The 15,378-nt window shown below is 39.6% G+C and overlaps 1 long non-coding RNA gene across 2 annotated transcripts in view; it reads left to right on the plus strand.

Annotated features, from left to right (window-relative positions):
* Positions 1–15,378, plus strand: part of LOC134297719 (uncharacterized) — a 179,179-nt gene that overhangs the window by 5,268 nt on the left and 158,533 nt on the right. The window contains exon 1 of one of the 2 annotated variants that reach the window (XR_010004578.1): positions 7,975–9,527. The exons of the other annotated variant lie outside the window; for it this stretch is intronic. This is a non-coding gene — a long non-coding RNA (uncharacterized LOC134297719). Of the gene's footprint in view, positions 1–7,974; positions 9,528–15,378 lie in introns of those variants that run through there. 2 annotated transcript variants of the gene reach the window in all.

The raw sequence follows: 15,378 nt of genomic DNA on the forward strand, positions 1-15,378 counted from the left end.
TCACTCTAATAACCACCATGTCAGGCTACACAGAAAAGCCATTGAAATCTACAAGCATGTGGACAATTTCATCAGAAAGGAGGAAACCATGAACATGAACAAAATCTGGCTTATCAATATTAAAAAAACCCTCTAAATCAGGACAGTAAATAAAGAACAACAGTCCAGGGATTGGGACCCTGAGTAAAACTGGGTCAGGTAGGATCCTTCTTCATTGCATTCACTAGTTTAAAGAATTAATTGGATCCAGGTGGAATAGGCATAGTAAATGTGCTGCAGTAAAACTTCTTGTGTGTGCATATATTTCAGCCAAACCAATACATACAAACACACACAGTATGTATTTCAAGTAGGGCTTACTCTATATATATTTCAAGTAGAACTTTCACCAAGCAGTTTCTCAAGTCGCTTCTGACACGAAAAAAAACCCCAAAGTTGTGGTGTATATATATGATTGCACGAAGTTTTTTAAGCAGAGCTCCCTGGAACTCTTGGGTACCAGATGCTCAAGACACCATGATCAGAGAGAGAAGGACACTTCTTTAAACTTGTAGATATAATAATTTTGTTGAGGTTTCCTCATAAGACTTGTTTTGATTTTTTTATGTCAAGAGTGACTTAAGAAACTGCAAATCGCTTCTGGTGTGAGAGATTTGGCCATCTGCAAGGAAAGCCTGGATGTTTTACCATCCTGTAGGAGGCTTCTCTCATGTCCCCGTATGGGAAGCTGGAGCTGACAGACAGGAGCTCACCCTGCTCCCTGGATTTCAACCGCCAACCTTTCGGTCAGCAGTCCTGCCGGCACAAGGTTTTAACCCATTGCACCACCAGGGGCTCCAATTATTTTGATGGATTATTTGAATAAATAGATTGGGAAGGCTGTATATAGTCTATCTGATTACGAAAAACATTGTTGGATTTCAAGCAATACTATATTATCGAAGAAATTTGGTGAAGTTAGAGGGAATCAAATTATGGAATCCAATTGGTAATCTCAGCTAGAGATGGAAGTCCTGGTGGAAAAATGGAAACATAGAGGAGAAAACAGGGGTTTTTTTGTTTTTTTCCAAAGCAATGTTTTCCGGAAAATTAGGGGAAAAGTGTATAGAATATGTTCTTTCTGGCTGCCTCCCTCCTGCTCAATGGCCAGCGGAATTGCAGTTGAATTATATGACCCCAAACCTACCTTTTATGGCCTCTGAAGCCCCTCCCAATTTTTCTGGGGAAAAATGGCTTGGGAAAAAACGGGGGGGGGGCTTTCCCCCCTCATTTTTTTCAGGCCATCTCTAGTCTCAACTAGAACAAATTTGCAGAATCTGTTGAATGGTGACTTGTTTGTGTACACCCTATTGACTTAATCGATCTACTCTAGTTGAGTCTAGTGATTGACTTTAGGCCATATGTTAAATGGTAACACTTTATAAGCACATGCTTTTCACAGATGAAAACAGGACACGTGTTGTTAGTAACGCCAAACTGGTCAAAATGGCAAAAGATATTAACAAGGGAAAACACAAGTTGGAAGAGGCTGTAGTAGTTTGCTTATGCCTAACCTCTGGGAAGGACATGATTCTGCCTTCTCACCTTCCTCCTGAGGCCCCTTCTACACTGCCCTATAATCCACATTACCTGCGTTGAACTGAATTATATGAATCTCCACTGCCATATAATCCAATCCAAAGCAGATAATCTGGATTTTATTTGGCAGTGTAGACGGGGCTTGAGTTACTTGTTTGCAAACAATAGCCCCTTCCACACAGCTGTATAAAATCCACATTGAACTGGATTATATGGCAGTGTGGACTCATTAATCCAGTTCAAAATAGATATTGTGGATCTGCCTTGATATTCTGGGTTATATGGCTGTGTGGAAGGGCCCTACTTTTGAAGTAGCTGAAGAAATCTAAGGACAAAGTCCCCTTCTAAATAGCTGAATAAAATCCCACATTATCTTTTTTGAACTGAGATATATGGCAGTGTGGACTCAGATATTCCAGTTCAAAGCAGATATTGTGGGTTATCCTGCCTTGATATTCTGGGTTATATGGCCCAAAGGAAGAAAACAAGAAGAGAGAAACGGAGACATTTTATAAACACTTTTAAAAGTGGTACAAAAGAGTATTAATTGACAAATCAGAAATAGCTGGAATGTATGTAAATGTAACTGATGTTGCCCTAATTTTAATATAGCTCTTGTCTTGGGACAAGTAGTACACTGTGATTAACGTCTTCCCAGTGAGTTAAATCAGCTTTAAAAGATTTGGAAAAGAGTTGTAGGTTCTTATTCTCTCAGCTGGATACATTAACATGTAGGCCTTTCCTTCACTGTGGAAAGCTAGCCATACAGACCTTTGCAGGCCAAAGAAATCTGAAACCTGGGATGTGCTGGGGTTTTAGATAATGGCAATTATGCATCTAATTCCTTAAAATGTGTGCCCCCTTTATGCGTGCTCACTTAGTCGCACACAAGTGGGGAGAAATAACAGTTGGCGCATCAAGGCCCGTCCTCGCTTTTGTCCAACCCGGGGGCTTCCTGCAGCCGCTTAGAAGCCTTTCAGCACCACCCTGTCATTTTCCCCCAACAATGTTTATTTGAATGTGTGATTCTGAGATCACACATTCATCGCCATCCCTGTACAGGGCACATGCCGTTTGAAATGGATGTTGTGGAGCCTCGGCCACCTGACATGCTGAGCCCCTTCTAATGACTTCTTAAAGACAGAGGAGTTGACATGTACACCCCCACAAAGCGCAAAATTTGATTTGAATATCATACACTTGCGTGACAGTGCTCAGATGTTGAATGGAAGATAGCAAGAGCGGAGTCAGGCACGTATTCATTGGGTTTTGCTTATCACAAAGATGTAGGCAAGTAGTGATCATATCTCTTTCTCTTGTTGGATAATAAGTCTAGTTTCCTTCTTGGATTCTTGCCCACTTGCCTTGTCTAGGAAGCAATGGATTCAGTAGCCAGGCAAAATTTGAAACTTCATAAACTATCTGGTGGAATAAGTATCAACATTTGATTTTGATTGTGAGATACTGTTAAAAGTTTTATATTTTCAACAGAAGTTTAGTTTGTCTATGATAGTACAGTACTTTAAATTCCAGATCCAATTGGTGGCAATCATTGTTTCTGATTCTAGGAGTTAGATGTGAATAGTGACTAGTGAGAACAATGATTCAATCTTGTGGATACTCACTAGGGAGTAAATCTCAATGAAATCTGTACAATTTATTTCTGAATAAGCATTTCTTATCGTTCACTGCACAATTAGAGACTACTGCATTTGCATTTTATTCTGAACCATTAATATCAGCAGATTCCCCTTGAAGTATGCATACAAACAACACTGATAATTGCGTTGTTGAAGGCTTTCATGGCCGGAATTACTGGGTTGCTGTGAGTGTTTCAGACTGTATGGCCATCTTCCAGCAGCATTCTCTCTTGATGTTTTGCCTGCATCTGTGGCTGACATCTTCAGAGGTTCTGTTGGCAGTGAATCAAGTGAAGTCAACAGAACCCCTGAAGATGCCTGCCACAGGCAGGCAAAACATCAGGAGAGAATGCTGCTGGAACATAGCCCGAAAAACTAACAGCAACCCCGCACTAATAATTTCTTGTTAGTGGGTTGGAGAGAGAACAGGTTTTCACTACCCTCAATGACAATAATTGTACTAAAATTGCAGGAATTAATAGCAGCTATGGAAAACAGTTCTCTGGTAATAAGTCCACTACTGAAAGCTGGTACAGTATAAAGTAATGATGAAAGTTACATTCCCAAAACCCTCTTCCATTATTGTAATCTAATGCAGGAAGAGCAGAAGTGAAAGAAATACTCTTGTGAATAATCTCATCATTGAATATCTGACTCCGTGCTCAGTCTGCTGCACTTGAATTGTTAAATAAAATGGAGAGAGTGAGAAGAACATAAAAGGAATATAAAATATTTTACATCATAATGTTGGCATAAAACTGTGTTTGTTCTATCTGTGATCTAGGAATATCGCAGTGGAACATTCACAGCTCCGTTTTCCAGTATTTGTAGTTCCCCAGACTATTGCCTATGTCCATATCAATTGCCCTCTTTCTCCAACCATTCTCTCTTATTTATTCATTATTTAATTTATATCCCTGCCTTTCTCCCAGCATAGGATTTGTGATTGCTTACAACTGTTTAAAACACACTCCAACTTTTAAAAAAAACATTCATTCACAAGCTAAACCACAATTCAGTTTTAAAACACAAGTTAAAAACTGCTTTTACAATTACATTTTGAAAACATAATCAAACTCAGACATACCATACCCCATTCAAAGCTCCATCTACTGCAACAAGCTACAAACAAATGCTGGTTAGATAAAAAGATCATTGCATGATGGTGGAAAGACATCAGGGAGCAGACCAACAAAAATCACCCATGGAAGGACATCCCACAACTTGGGAGCAGTCCTCTTCTGCTAGCTTCTCTCTTCCCTCCTCACCATTTTCCCTCCTAGGATATTTCAAGATGAAGTGGCTTATGGAATATCTCTCATTCATTTCTATGGTGTGAAATATGAGTGAATCTGGAGGAAAAAAGAGTAGACAACATCATGCCAGTGGAGGAGGAGGAAGGAAATGTATGTGCATAGCAACAGTGTGGGTTAACTCAGCAAAGAACTTTGCCTTTTGCTATATGCTGGCTATGTTTACTATGTTTGGTGAGTTTTGTTTTAACCTGTGCCACTCAGGTAAACTAATGTTCATCTGCTCTGTCTGCTGCACTGTTAAGGTTTGAAGAGTGTTACGTGGATAGGCAAGTGCAATCAATTAAGGTCTTTTAAATACTCATATTTACTTGAGTCTAATGTGTCATCGAATCTAATGCACACCTCAGTTTTCAAAAACCTGAAACCAAAAAAAAGTATTTGCTGATGAATGTAAAGTGTAGCGGCAAAAAGTGCACTGTTTGTAATTTAGGCAAAAAAAAGGTGTGCATTACAGTGGCAGCGTTTTTGGAAAATAGCATTCATAACCATTTGGAGCTCATAACCTTTTGGAAAAGTTTGATCTTTCAGAGAAGAGCTAAAAACCTGTTTGAGTAGAATCTTCTCACATGGTATACAACTAAATGTAGAGGCAAATGGCTTTAGTTGTTAGACTGAATCTATTGTCTCTGATCTGTCAGGAAAACAGAGAATATGCCAATGCACAAAAACAGAGTTTCAGAAGTGTTGTCGAAGGCTTTCATGGCCGGGATCACAGGGTTGTTGTATGTCTTTCGGGCTGTGTGGCCATGTTCCAGAAGCATTCTCTCCTGACGTTTTGCCCATATCTATGGCAGGCATCCTCAGAGGTTGTCTGCCATAGATGTGGACGAAATGTCAGGAGAGAATGCTTCTGGAACATGGCCACACAGCCCGAAAGACATACAACAACCCAGTTTCAGAAGTGTTTTTAGTGCCCAAAATAATATATCTGCTCTTCCATTAAACAACTAGTTTTATATCATGCACTCAAGAGACAAAAATGAAGTAGGCTTTGATAAAATAACATTTAGTTTACTCACAACCTTTATGTGTTCTTCATAACACAAGTACATAGTTTATCAGTCCAGTTTCAGATATGTTTGAGATTAATCTCTGTGTGTAGATGGCACAGGGCATAATTCCTATAAACATCAAGCAAGTGTTTGCTCTTAGCAGACCAAAGTCTAAGAAGAAACTAAAATGGAGTCTTAGGTCTAAGCAGTCTCAGATCATATCATGTGGACTGTTGTAATTTCCAACATGCATGCTTATAATTCCTTCTTTAAAAACAAAAGTGTTAGAATGCCAAAGCTTTCAACAATGGAAAAGAAAAACTTGGGATGCATCTATGCTGTAGAATGAATCCGCTTTGACTTTAATAGGAGCTCCAGCTGCTCCTGAAGTAGCTTCCCCTTTTGATTTGGCTCGGCACTAAGATTACCACATTGTGCAACTCTAATGTGCACCCTAATTTTGGGAAAGTAATTTAGCCAAAAAAGGTGAGCATTCGATTTGAGTAAATACGGTACCTTAAAAGAACCAGATCCCATCTGATCTAGGAAGCTAAGCAATGTCAGCCCTTGTTAATACTTGGACGGAGAATTGCCAGTGAACTGGTTTTGAAGAATATATTTCAGAGGAAGGAAGTAGCAAAACCACCTCTGAGCATTCCTTGCCTAAGAAAACCCCATGAAATTCATGGGACCGTCATAATTAGACAAGCAACTCGAGGGCACATAAACATGCACATACTGAGTTTTTCACTCAGTAATTTTAGTATGTGATATTGTGTTAAATGTGCATGCATTCCTGTCTGTGAAAAACAACTTGTGATACTGGAAACATCTATAATGATTATAATTCATAATGAGTTACATTTGTGGTGTGAACACAGAGAGGCTTGTGTTGAGCTCTCAAGGAAAGCACAAAGCCATAAGCACAGAAGAGATTCAGTGCTACATTGGCTTGTAAAGGTATCAGTTAACACATGATAAATGTTGCGATTTTAACATGTGCCAGGGGAACTTTATCACCTCACACGTTTTAAAAACCTCAGGCAGCAATGTAAAAAATGTCTTTTCTCAAAGCTTTAAGTCAACTGTTGTGAGCTATTTCAAAGTATACGACATCCCTGGTGGGAAACAAGGTGTGTGAATTTGGGCCTGTGCCTTCAACGATAGTTGCCAAGCTCACTGTTCGATGGGAGGCAGGAGGACGTTTGGCAGGCAGCGGCTCCCGTCATGGTTCTCTGCTAATTAGGGAATTGCCACCTGACAAACTTTGCCCTGGCATGAAGCAGCAAAAGGCACATCATCTTCCTACAAGACAGATGTTGGCAGCCCTGTCTTCACGCCTTACTTGTAGAGTTCCTTATTGCTTAGAATGCAAGGAGATTCTAGATGCTTGCTCTTTTCTTGTCCGTACCAGATCATGGCCTGCAGAATCCACACTGTTGCATTTGGAAAGGATAGGGAGGCCACTAACTTTGCAGGAAGAAAGGAGGAGAGACAAAAAAATATAAACAAATACAGTCTGAGACATTGAATTTGACTGCATCCCATACTAGTCAGCGTTCCACCTTTATTGGGGTTAGATGCACAGGTCTCCGGCAAAAGTGAAACACTGTAAGTAACGAAATTGCAGTTTTCTAGAAATGTCTAGGTCTTCTGCAATGATTTTAAGGCCAACCTCTGTTGAAAAGTGGCCATAGAATTGCAGTGGAGAACATAACATTTCCTGCAGTGGTCCTCTCTCTAGAACTGGGCTGTAGCACAGCTGGTAAATCATCAGCAGTAATAAGATCTACCAACCAAAAGGTGGCCAGTTCAAAGCCCGGTCAGGATGAGCACTCGACCGTCAAGCCCAGCTCACTGGTTACCTAAGCAGTTCAAAAACATCTTATAAGCTGTAAATAAAGAAAATAGGTATTGCAAATTGTAGGGGAGGCATTTTACCACACCATAAATAACAAGACCAGAAATGTGACCAAGAGGAAGGTGGAAGGAGGAAGTCCTGATGGCTATTCGTCATTGAGAATGGATCAATAACACTCCCTGTGGCTGAATCTGAGCGCAACTTCAACCTCCAAGGCACCAAAAAACCGGACTTCAAGATTACATACCCTGTTCTGTCCTTTCTTGTCTCCAAACGGCATGGAATGTTTGTTGTGTATGTGTATTGTGATCTGCCCTGAGTCCCCTTGGGGAGATAGGGTGGAATATAAATAAAGTGTTGTTGTTGTTGTTGCTGTTGTTATTATTATTGTTATTATTATTATTAACAGTGGTTCTCAATCTGTGGGTCCCCAGATATTTTGCCCTTCAACTCCTAGAAACCCTAACAGCTGGTAAACTGGCCAGGATTTCTGGGAGTTGTAGGCCAAAACACCTGGGAACCCACAAGTTGAGAACCACTGCTCACATTTGTGAATAATGAAATCTGTAAAAGTCAAAACTCCAATTGTCGAGGGACAACCCAACTTCAAAAGCAAGTTACATCTTTCCAAGAGTCTTACTTAAACTAGAGAAACACCCTCTCATGCTATGAGATATTAACTGCCTGTGTTCCCACTGTACCATCAGGAACGCTAGATGTGAAGGGAAATCTTTTAGCTTTCAAACTGTTTTTAAACTTGAACACTTTAGATCCATCTGTATTCTCTGAAGTGATACAGGCCAATGATAGGTAAGTACCTCCTCAGCTATCCTTAGCCTACATCACTTCAGAGAATACAGATGGGGAAATCACATGAAGTGTATGCTCCCTCTATATAGGAGATCCATGAGTTAGAGGTAAAGATTCTCAGCTTCTTAACATCCCATTTCTTTATGCAGAGAGTGTTTTTGAGGCTCAAGGGAGGCATTCAATCGTATAATTACCTGACAGCCTTCTGAAGTGGTACAGTTCAAGGAAGGCTGTGCAATGTAATTTTTCTGAATGTATGGATTGGCTAGTAGGATTACCCAGTCCTACCTGAAACTCTGGCAGGGCATTTAGAAATTATCTGACAAGAAGACACAAGGTTGCCCTTAAAACATATTTATTTTGGGATTTGTCCCTTTACTTTAGGGGTTTATATTGTAGTTTATTGAAGTAGCAGCTTAGTTTAATGCCAGACTTTGAGGAGTAAAGTTAGGCAAACTGCATTGAGAAATGTAATTGTGGTTGTTTGAGTGGTTTGGATGCTGTGGGGGTGTATGTGAAAATACAGCAAAAAGAGATATATTAAAATTTGGGGGATCAAGGGGACTCTAGAGATGGTTATGGGGCACAAAATAGGACCCAAGCAGTACTTTCCCCACCCCTGAGCTAGATGAATCATTAGTTTGGGTGCATCTACACTGCAGAATAATGCAATCTGACACCATTCTAACTGCCAAGATTTGATGCTGGGATTTGTAATTTGGTGAGGCACCAGCACTCTTTGGCAGAAAGGGCTAAAGATGTAAAATGACAAATCTTGTTATCTCATAACATTGATCCATAGCACTTAAAGTGGTACCTAACTGCATTAATTCTACAATGTAGATGTTGCGTTTGATTCATGATAAGGCAGCTTCATATGAAGGCCAACCAAGCAGGGTACGGGGGAGTGTAGCATCTATTCTGTGTGTGCTGTTGAATTGAGTGCACTGACATAGATGGTTGGTGTAGTTTTAACTTAGAGATTTGCAGGGTGTAGGCACAAGCCTCTGTTGGCTGAACTGCCTTTATGTTGGCATCACACTCTTAGCTGGCTGTTCTCATAGATCAGCTGAGAGAAAGCTCTGCCAGCACAACTGCTCCACCCACTGAGATCAGTAAACAAAAGAGCCAAAAATGGGGTCGAGAAGGGATGGAGCAAAGGAAGGAACCATGTTATGCCAATTCCAAGCCTCCCGTAGCTTGAGGACACAGTGCTGGCAGAAAATTATGCTGGGGCGGTCATTTCCGAGAACACGAGGCTGTGAGGCCTTTGGATTCAAGACAGCATTGGCTGGGCAAGTGTTTGTTAAGCCAACCCTCCATCATCTTGGTAAGTTATGATTTTAGTCTGTACCTCCAAAAACGGGACTTCTGAAAATACAAAACTGAACAATTAGGATGCTTGGAATTTATTGTAATCGTTCTAAACTCATAAATAAATATAGTTTTGGGAAGTATGATTTTGAACTGGTGAAAAGTATATCATATCAAATATTTTTCTGCTCAAAATTGTCCCATTTAGCAGCTTTCTCCTATGAAATTCGAAATCGAATTCGAAATTGGACTTTTTGTGTTCTATTGCTAGAATACAAAAGCGCCAGTGCTGATAAAATACTTGTTTAACACAAAATCCAAATCCAATTGCTAGACCTAATTAGAGTTAGACCAATTAAATAAGTGGAAATTATACAACTGCTGACTTACCTTTTAGCAATTAATTCAGTAGGTCTATTCTGGTCAGAACAAGCAAATGGATATAGAGGTTTTGCTAATGGAGAAACATTGATTTGAATCAAAGCTGAACAAGACTTCGTTTCTACTGAGATCCTATAGGGTACAGCTAGGCTTATTAGCAGGTAAGCGTGCATATGATTGCAATCTACATCCAAATCCTGTTATTAATGCCAAGACTCAGTCCTGGAATACCACAAACTCTAATGAAAAAGAGATGTCCTCTGAGGATGTGCATGCTTTCTTATCTCACTAATGAATACTACCCCTCATGTCTCTTTGGAATTAGGACCTGTCATTAAAAGCAAGTACTTCCAAGTTGGAAAGTATAAGTCTCAGACCTAAATGCCTAAACATAGGACACATTTACACTGAGTAGTTTTCCTAAATGGTAGGTGAATCAACTTTGTGGTGACTCAACAATGCATGGAGATGATTCAGGTTCACATGGGTCAAGGCCGCTTAACATGATCTTGAATTTGTTAACTGAAGTCACAGGTTGCTCCAAGAGTCCAGACTTAGATTGGCAGGATCCTAGATCAGTGGTTCTCAACCTTTCTAATGTCACAACCATTTAATAGAGTTCCACATGTTGTGGTGACCTCCAACCATAAAATTATTTTCGTTGCTACTTCATAACTTCATCCCTTAGGACTGTCCATGTTTGTGTAACAATATTGTTCTTTAGACTACAAGCCGTCCCTGAGGTACAAACGACTTCTAGTTAAGAATGGGTCTAAGACAACAGGAAAGGAGAGGAATCTATCCTTCGGAAGGGAAGGGTTATCAAACAGAAAAGTGTCTCCACTGAAGCTTTATCTCCAATCCTTGTTTCCATTTTTTTTTTTTTGAAAGCCATTCCGGGGAGACAGAGCCGAAGGAGGTGGTGGTGTGACTCCTCTCAAATGGCCAATTGACCCCCTCCCAGGGGTCGCGATCCCCAGATTGAGAACTGCTGTCCTAGATGGAACCGCAATCATTTAGCTTGTATTTTCCAGGCTTAGGTCATCCAAGGACATGGGATGGCACTCACAGCCCCTCTCCTGTTCTCATAGTTTCAATGGCTAGTGTCCATTGCTTCTCATCTGGAGTGATGCTAGTCAGAGCAACAAGGCGACTGAAGAAGGAGGTGGAAAGTAGTGTGTGATTCATCATCTCTCTCCTCCTCTGCTCAATGTCACACCAGGTGATGAGCAGCCAACACTAGCCATTTGCCCTCGGTGGCTGCTGTGATGACAGAGAACAAGAGGTTCAGCACCACTGGACAGTCAGAGCTGCCCCCCATCTCCACAGTGTCCTGGGAGTTGTTAGTCAAAATCATCCCAGGGCTGATCTGGCTTTTGCCCTTCTCTATCGATCCTGGGATAAAGAGTCCATGTAAAGCTGGCCACAGGCACCATTTTTCCAGCTGAAGTTTTGCTCTGAGAAAGAACATCTAAAATTGAATACACTAGAATCTCACTTATCCAAGCTTCACTTATCCAAGCTTCTGGATTATCCAAGCCATTTTTGTAGTCAATGATTTCAATATATTGTGATGTTTTGGTGCTAAATTCGTAAATACAGTAATTACAACATAATATTCCTGCATATTGAACTACTTTTTCTGTCAAATTTGTTGTATAACATGATGTTTTGGTGCTTAATTTGTAAAATCATAACCTAACTAGCTGTGCTCGGCCACGCGTTGCTGTGGCGAAGTATGGTGGTATGGGAAATAAATACTGTATTGAGGAATTGGTGGTAGTTAAGGTAAAGGGAAAAGGTTTTCCCCTGACATTAAGTCCATTATAAATGGGTCATATAGCTGTGTGGAAGGGCCTTGAGTCTACACTGCCATATAATCTAGTTAATACATAATCTGTATTTCATAGGCAGTGTGGAAGAGGCCTAAGTGAGGCCTAACTCTGCCTGTCCCCTGGGCTGAGTGGTTTGCTAGGAGACCAAGTGGGCGGAGCTTAGCCTTCTAACTGGCAGCAATTGGATAGAAACAATTATTCATCTCCTTCTAATTAGGACTTTATTTTTCTTTTTGTTGTATGAACGTAGAGGCATGGATGAGGGGTTGTGCTGCCAAATTTAGTGTTTCTGGGATGTGTAGTTTTGTTGTTTTGTCCTAGGCTGAAATTTCATTACCCTTTTATATATATAGATTTGATGTTTAATAGGCTTTTCCTTAATCCCTCCTTATTTTCCAAGATATTCGCTTATCCAAGCTTCTGCCGGCCCGTTTAGCTTGGATAAGTGAGACTCTACTGTACCATGGTGTCAAAAGATAATCTCATACATAACTTGAATATAGAGAAGATGATTGTGTATGTGTGTTTTTTAAAAAAGAAAATAGAATGGTTTTCAGGGCACTGTAAGTCAACACTATCTTTTCTGTACTATTTGAAGAGTACTCACATATTTGAGTTTGAGGGCAATCCAACCAAAGTTCATTGCTTCCGATACTGAAGGGAGCATGCGCCAGCTCAATACCTGTTGTTGAAGGATATGAGCAGGAAGGTACATTGCACGCGTGTTCTGCTTGTAGATGTTTCTGATGTATACTGTTGACCATTAGAAACAATACCAGACTAGATAGTCCTTTAATCACATGCATCTGAATTCTTATTTTCTTATAAACAAAGTAGTATCTGAATACATATTAAAATGACACAAAAGAGCAGGCTATGTTAACCTTGATTACAAAAGTGGATGCTGCTTTTTTTCAGAAAACTGAAACCTTGAAATACATGAAAGGGTTTTTTTTTAAGAACCATGGGTCAATTTTATCTTTTTCTCTCTCCCTGTCTCCAGATTGGTTTTCAACGTGCAAACAGTGGAAAGGAAAAGTGTATTTATGCTTCCGACCTTTAAAAGGTTTAAGTTTGTGGAATAAATTAAAGCCTTAAAATACACTCAAGTATTACAAGTGTTCATACTCAGCTTGAGAGTAGCCTAGTCCTGGGAGTGTAGGATTGATTTGGATTTTAAAAAAAAGAAATAAAAATCGACAACCAGGGTTAATTTGAGTTCTAAATTCACACAGCAACCAGTAACTGGCACGATATATTCAGTATTCTAGCCCAGTAATCAGAGTTTTCCAAAAAATAAAAGAATAAATGTAATATATATTTTCTTTTTTTACTGTATTTATACCCCACCCTTCTCACCCCAAAGGGGACTCAGCGGCTTTACAATAATGACTGGAATTTCAGTAGTTATTGTTGATAATGTTGGAAATAGCAAACTTTTTCAAGCCTCCTCTAGTTATTTGTTTGTATATAATTCAGATTGCTTACTTTATTGTATGTGCATGTGTTGGTATCAGTTTTCCTTAACTTTATGTTGTGGCAGGGACTGCAGACCATGTGATCAAAACTGGGACTGTTAAGGACTCAGATTCCATTTTTGAAACAGTAAGCTTTCAGATGCCAGTAGAGGCAGAAGCCATTAGACTTTCAATTTAGAAACAGTATGGTTTCAGACGCCAGTAGAAACAGTACAGTTTAGACACCAGAAGAAACAAAATGTTTTCAAGAACTGACTCCATGAGACTCTATTAGACACTAAGAACAGAGAGATGCTTTGGACTTTGGACTGTTAAGATTCTAAGAAAGATGTCCTGTGTTATCTGCACAAAAAAACTACTTCAAATTCTATCTGTAACTGGACTGATAAGCAATGTACCTGTATGCTGAATACATGAAGTTTGTGAGCAAACCAACTATGTTACTTTTAAAGAAGTCTACTTATTTTGTTTCTTGAGAGCATGATTTAAACCAAGATGTTTTAAGGGAGAGTAGATGTTTTTTGGGCAACTGAAAAGAACACTTCTGAAACTTTGCTATATATATGTTTTTGTGCATTGGCATATCTTTGTCCCTAACAGTTCAAAGAGATATCTAGGTATATCAGTTTAACAGCTGAGAAACCTAATTGCCTTGCATGAATACTAGTGAATGTTTACCACTAAGGAGAAGGTAGACTCAAGTGAGTTTTTAACTCTTCTCAGGGAGATTCCTGATTTTCCCAAAATGATGGTGAATGCCATTTTCCAAAAGATTATGGAGATTTCCATTTCCCAAACGATTATGGCATCATTTTTCTAACAAGGTCATGCCTTTCCAAAGATCATAATTTTCCAAAAGATAAATTATAATTTTTCAGTAAAGCAGTATAAACTTCTATTATAAACACTTTTCATTTCCATGAGCAATGCATGTGTAGATCCACCAATACATTGATTTGTGGTGTTGCAGCGTATTTCTACCCGCAAAGCTTGAAAACCATTACTTTTTGGACTACCACACTCAAAATCCTCTAACAGCATGAACATGGCCATGTGTCTTGCGGGATTTGGGGAGCACTTTTCTAAACAAACAGTGTTTCTAAGCTCTTCTAGGAAGATTGCTCCAGTTGGTCTGAAATAGAAACCTTGTAGTACTTACTGTTCAGGCCACTTAGGAGGGACACTTTCAAGAGAGACAAAAGATTCTGCTATTGTTCAGAAATTATGTCCTGCTGAGATGTCTCTATGTGTATATGCACACACACACACACACCGAGAAAGAGAGAGAGAGGGGGAGGCCCAAATCCTTGAATGATTGAGAGAATGAGAGTTAGTGGAAGTACATAGTACTTATGAACACAGCATAGTAATGATAAGTATCCCTTATTTTGGGTTAGTTATTATAAATTGGGGAACCAGTGTGGATTATTATTAAAGCCTTTGATTATGGGGAGGTTGATTTCAACAGGCACCTCAGCTTTCTGTAGGTGCTTCTACACTATAGAATGAATGTAGTTTGACACCACTTTAACTACCATGATTCAAGGCAATTCAATGATGAGAGCTGTCGTTTTACAAGGTCTTTACCCAAAAAGTGGTGGTGCCTCTCCAAACTACAGTCCCAGTCATAGTATTGAACCATGGCAGTTCAAGTGGTGTCACATTAATTCAACAGTGTAGATGCACCCTCTGTCTCAGCACTTCCTTTCACTTCTGACTTTCATTCTCTTTCCTTCTTCAAGTGACACCAACATTCTGCAAGCTCTGAGGTTGTTGAAGCTTACTAAGGTATTTCTCTAGGAAATCAGTTTAATAGAGATCACTCCCTTATCTTTAGATCAGCCTCAGCTGGTAAGCAGTTCTCCCTGGGTTCACTATTACAGCAATATTCACATTTAATTTTCAGACCTGTGAATTGGCTTTCAGTTTGCTCAAGGCAAGTCTCAGCATTTATCTGGGAAAATACCAAACTTCAAATTTTTCTTCTTTGCTTCAGTGGCAGATCATATCTTTGTGTAAGGTATATGGATTTTCTCCCCTTAAAACATCACACCCAACTTAAAGTGGAACAAATTCTCTCTTAAAATAAGCTTATTTGCATATGCAAATATAGACACTGATGATGCAGAGTTTTTACGTGGCTGCTGTGCTTAAGAATATACCTAGCATGATT

Source organism: Anolis carolinensis, chromosome 3 (assembly GCF_035594765.1).
Source record: "Anolis carolinensis isolate JA03-04 chromosome 3, rAnoCar3.1.pri, whole genome shotgun sequence".
Lineage (NCBI taxonomy): Eukaryota > Metazoa > Chordata > Lepidosauria > Squamata > Dactyloidae > Anolis > Anolis carolinensis.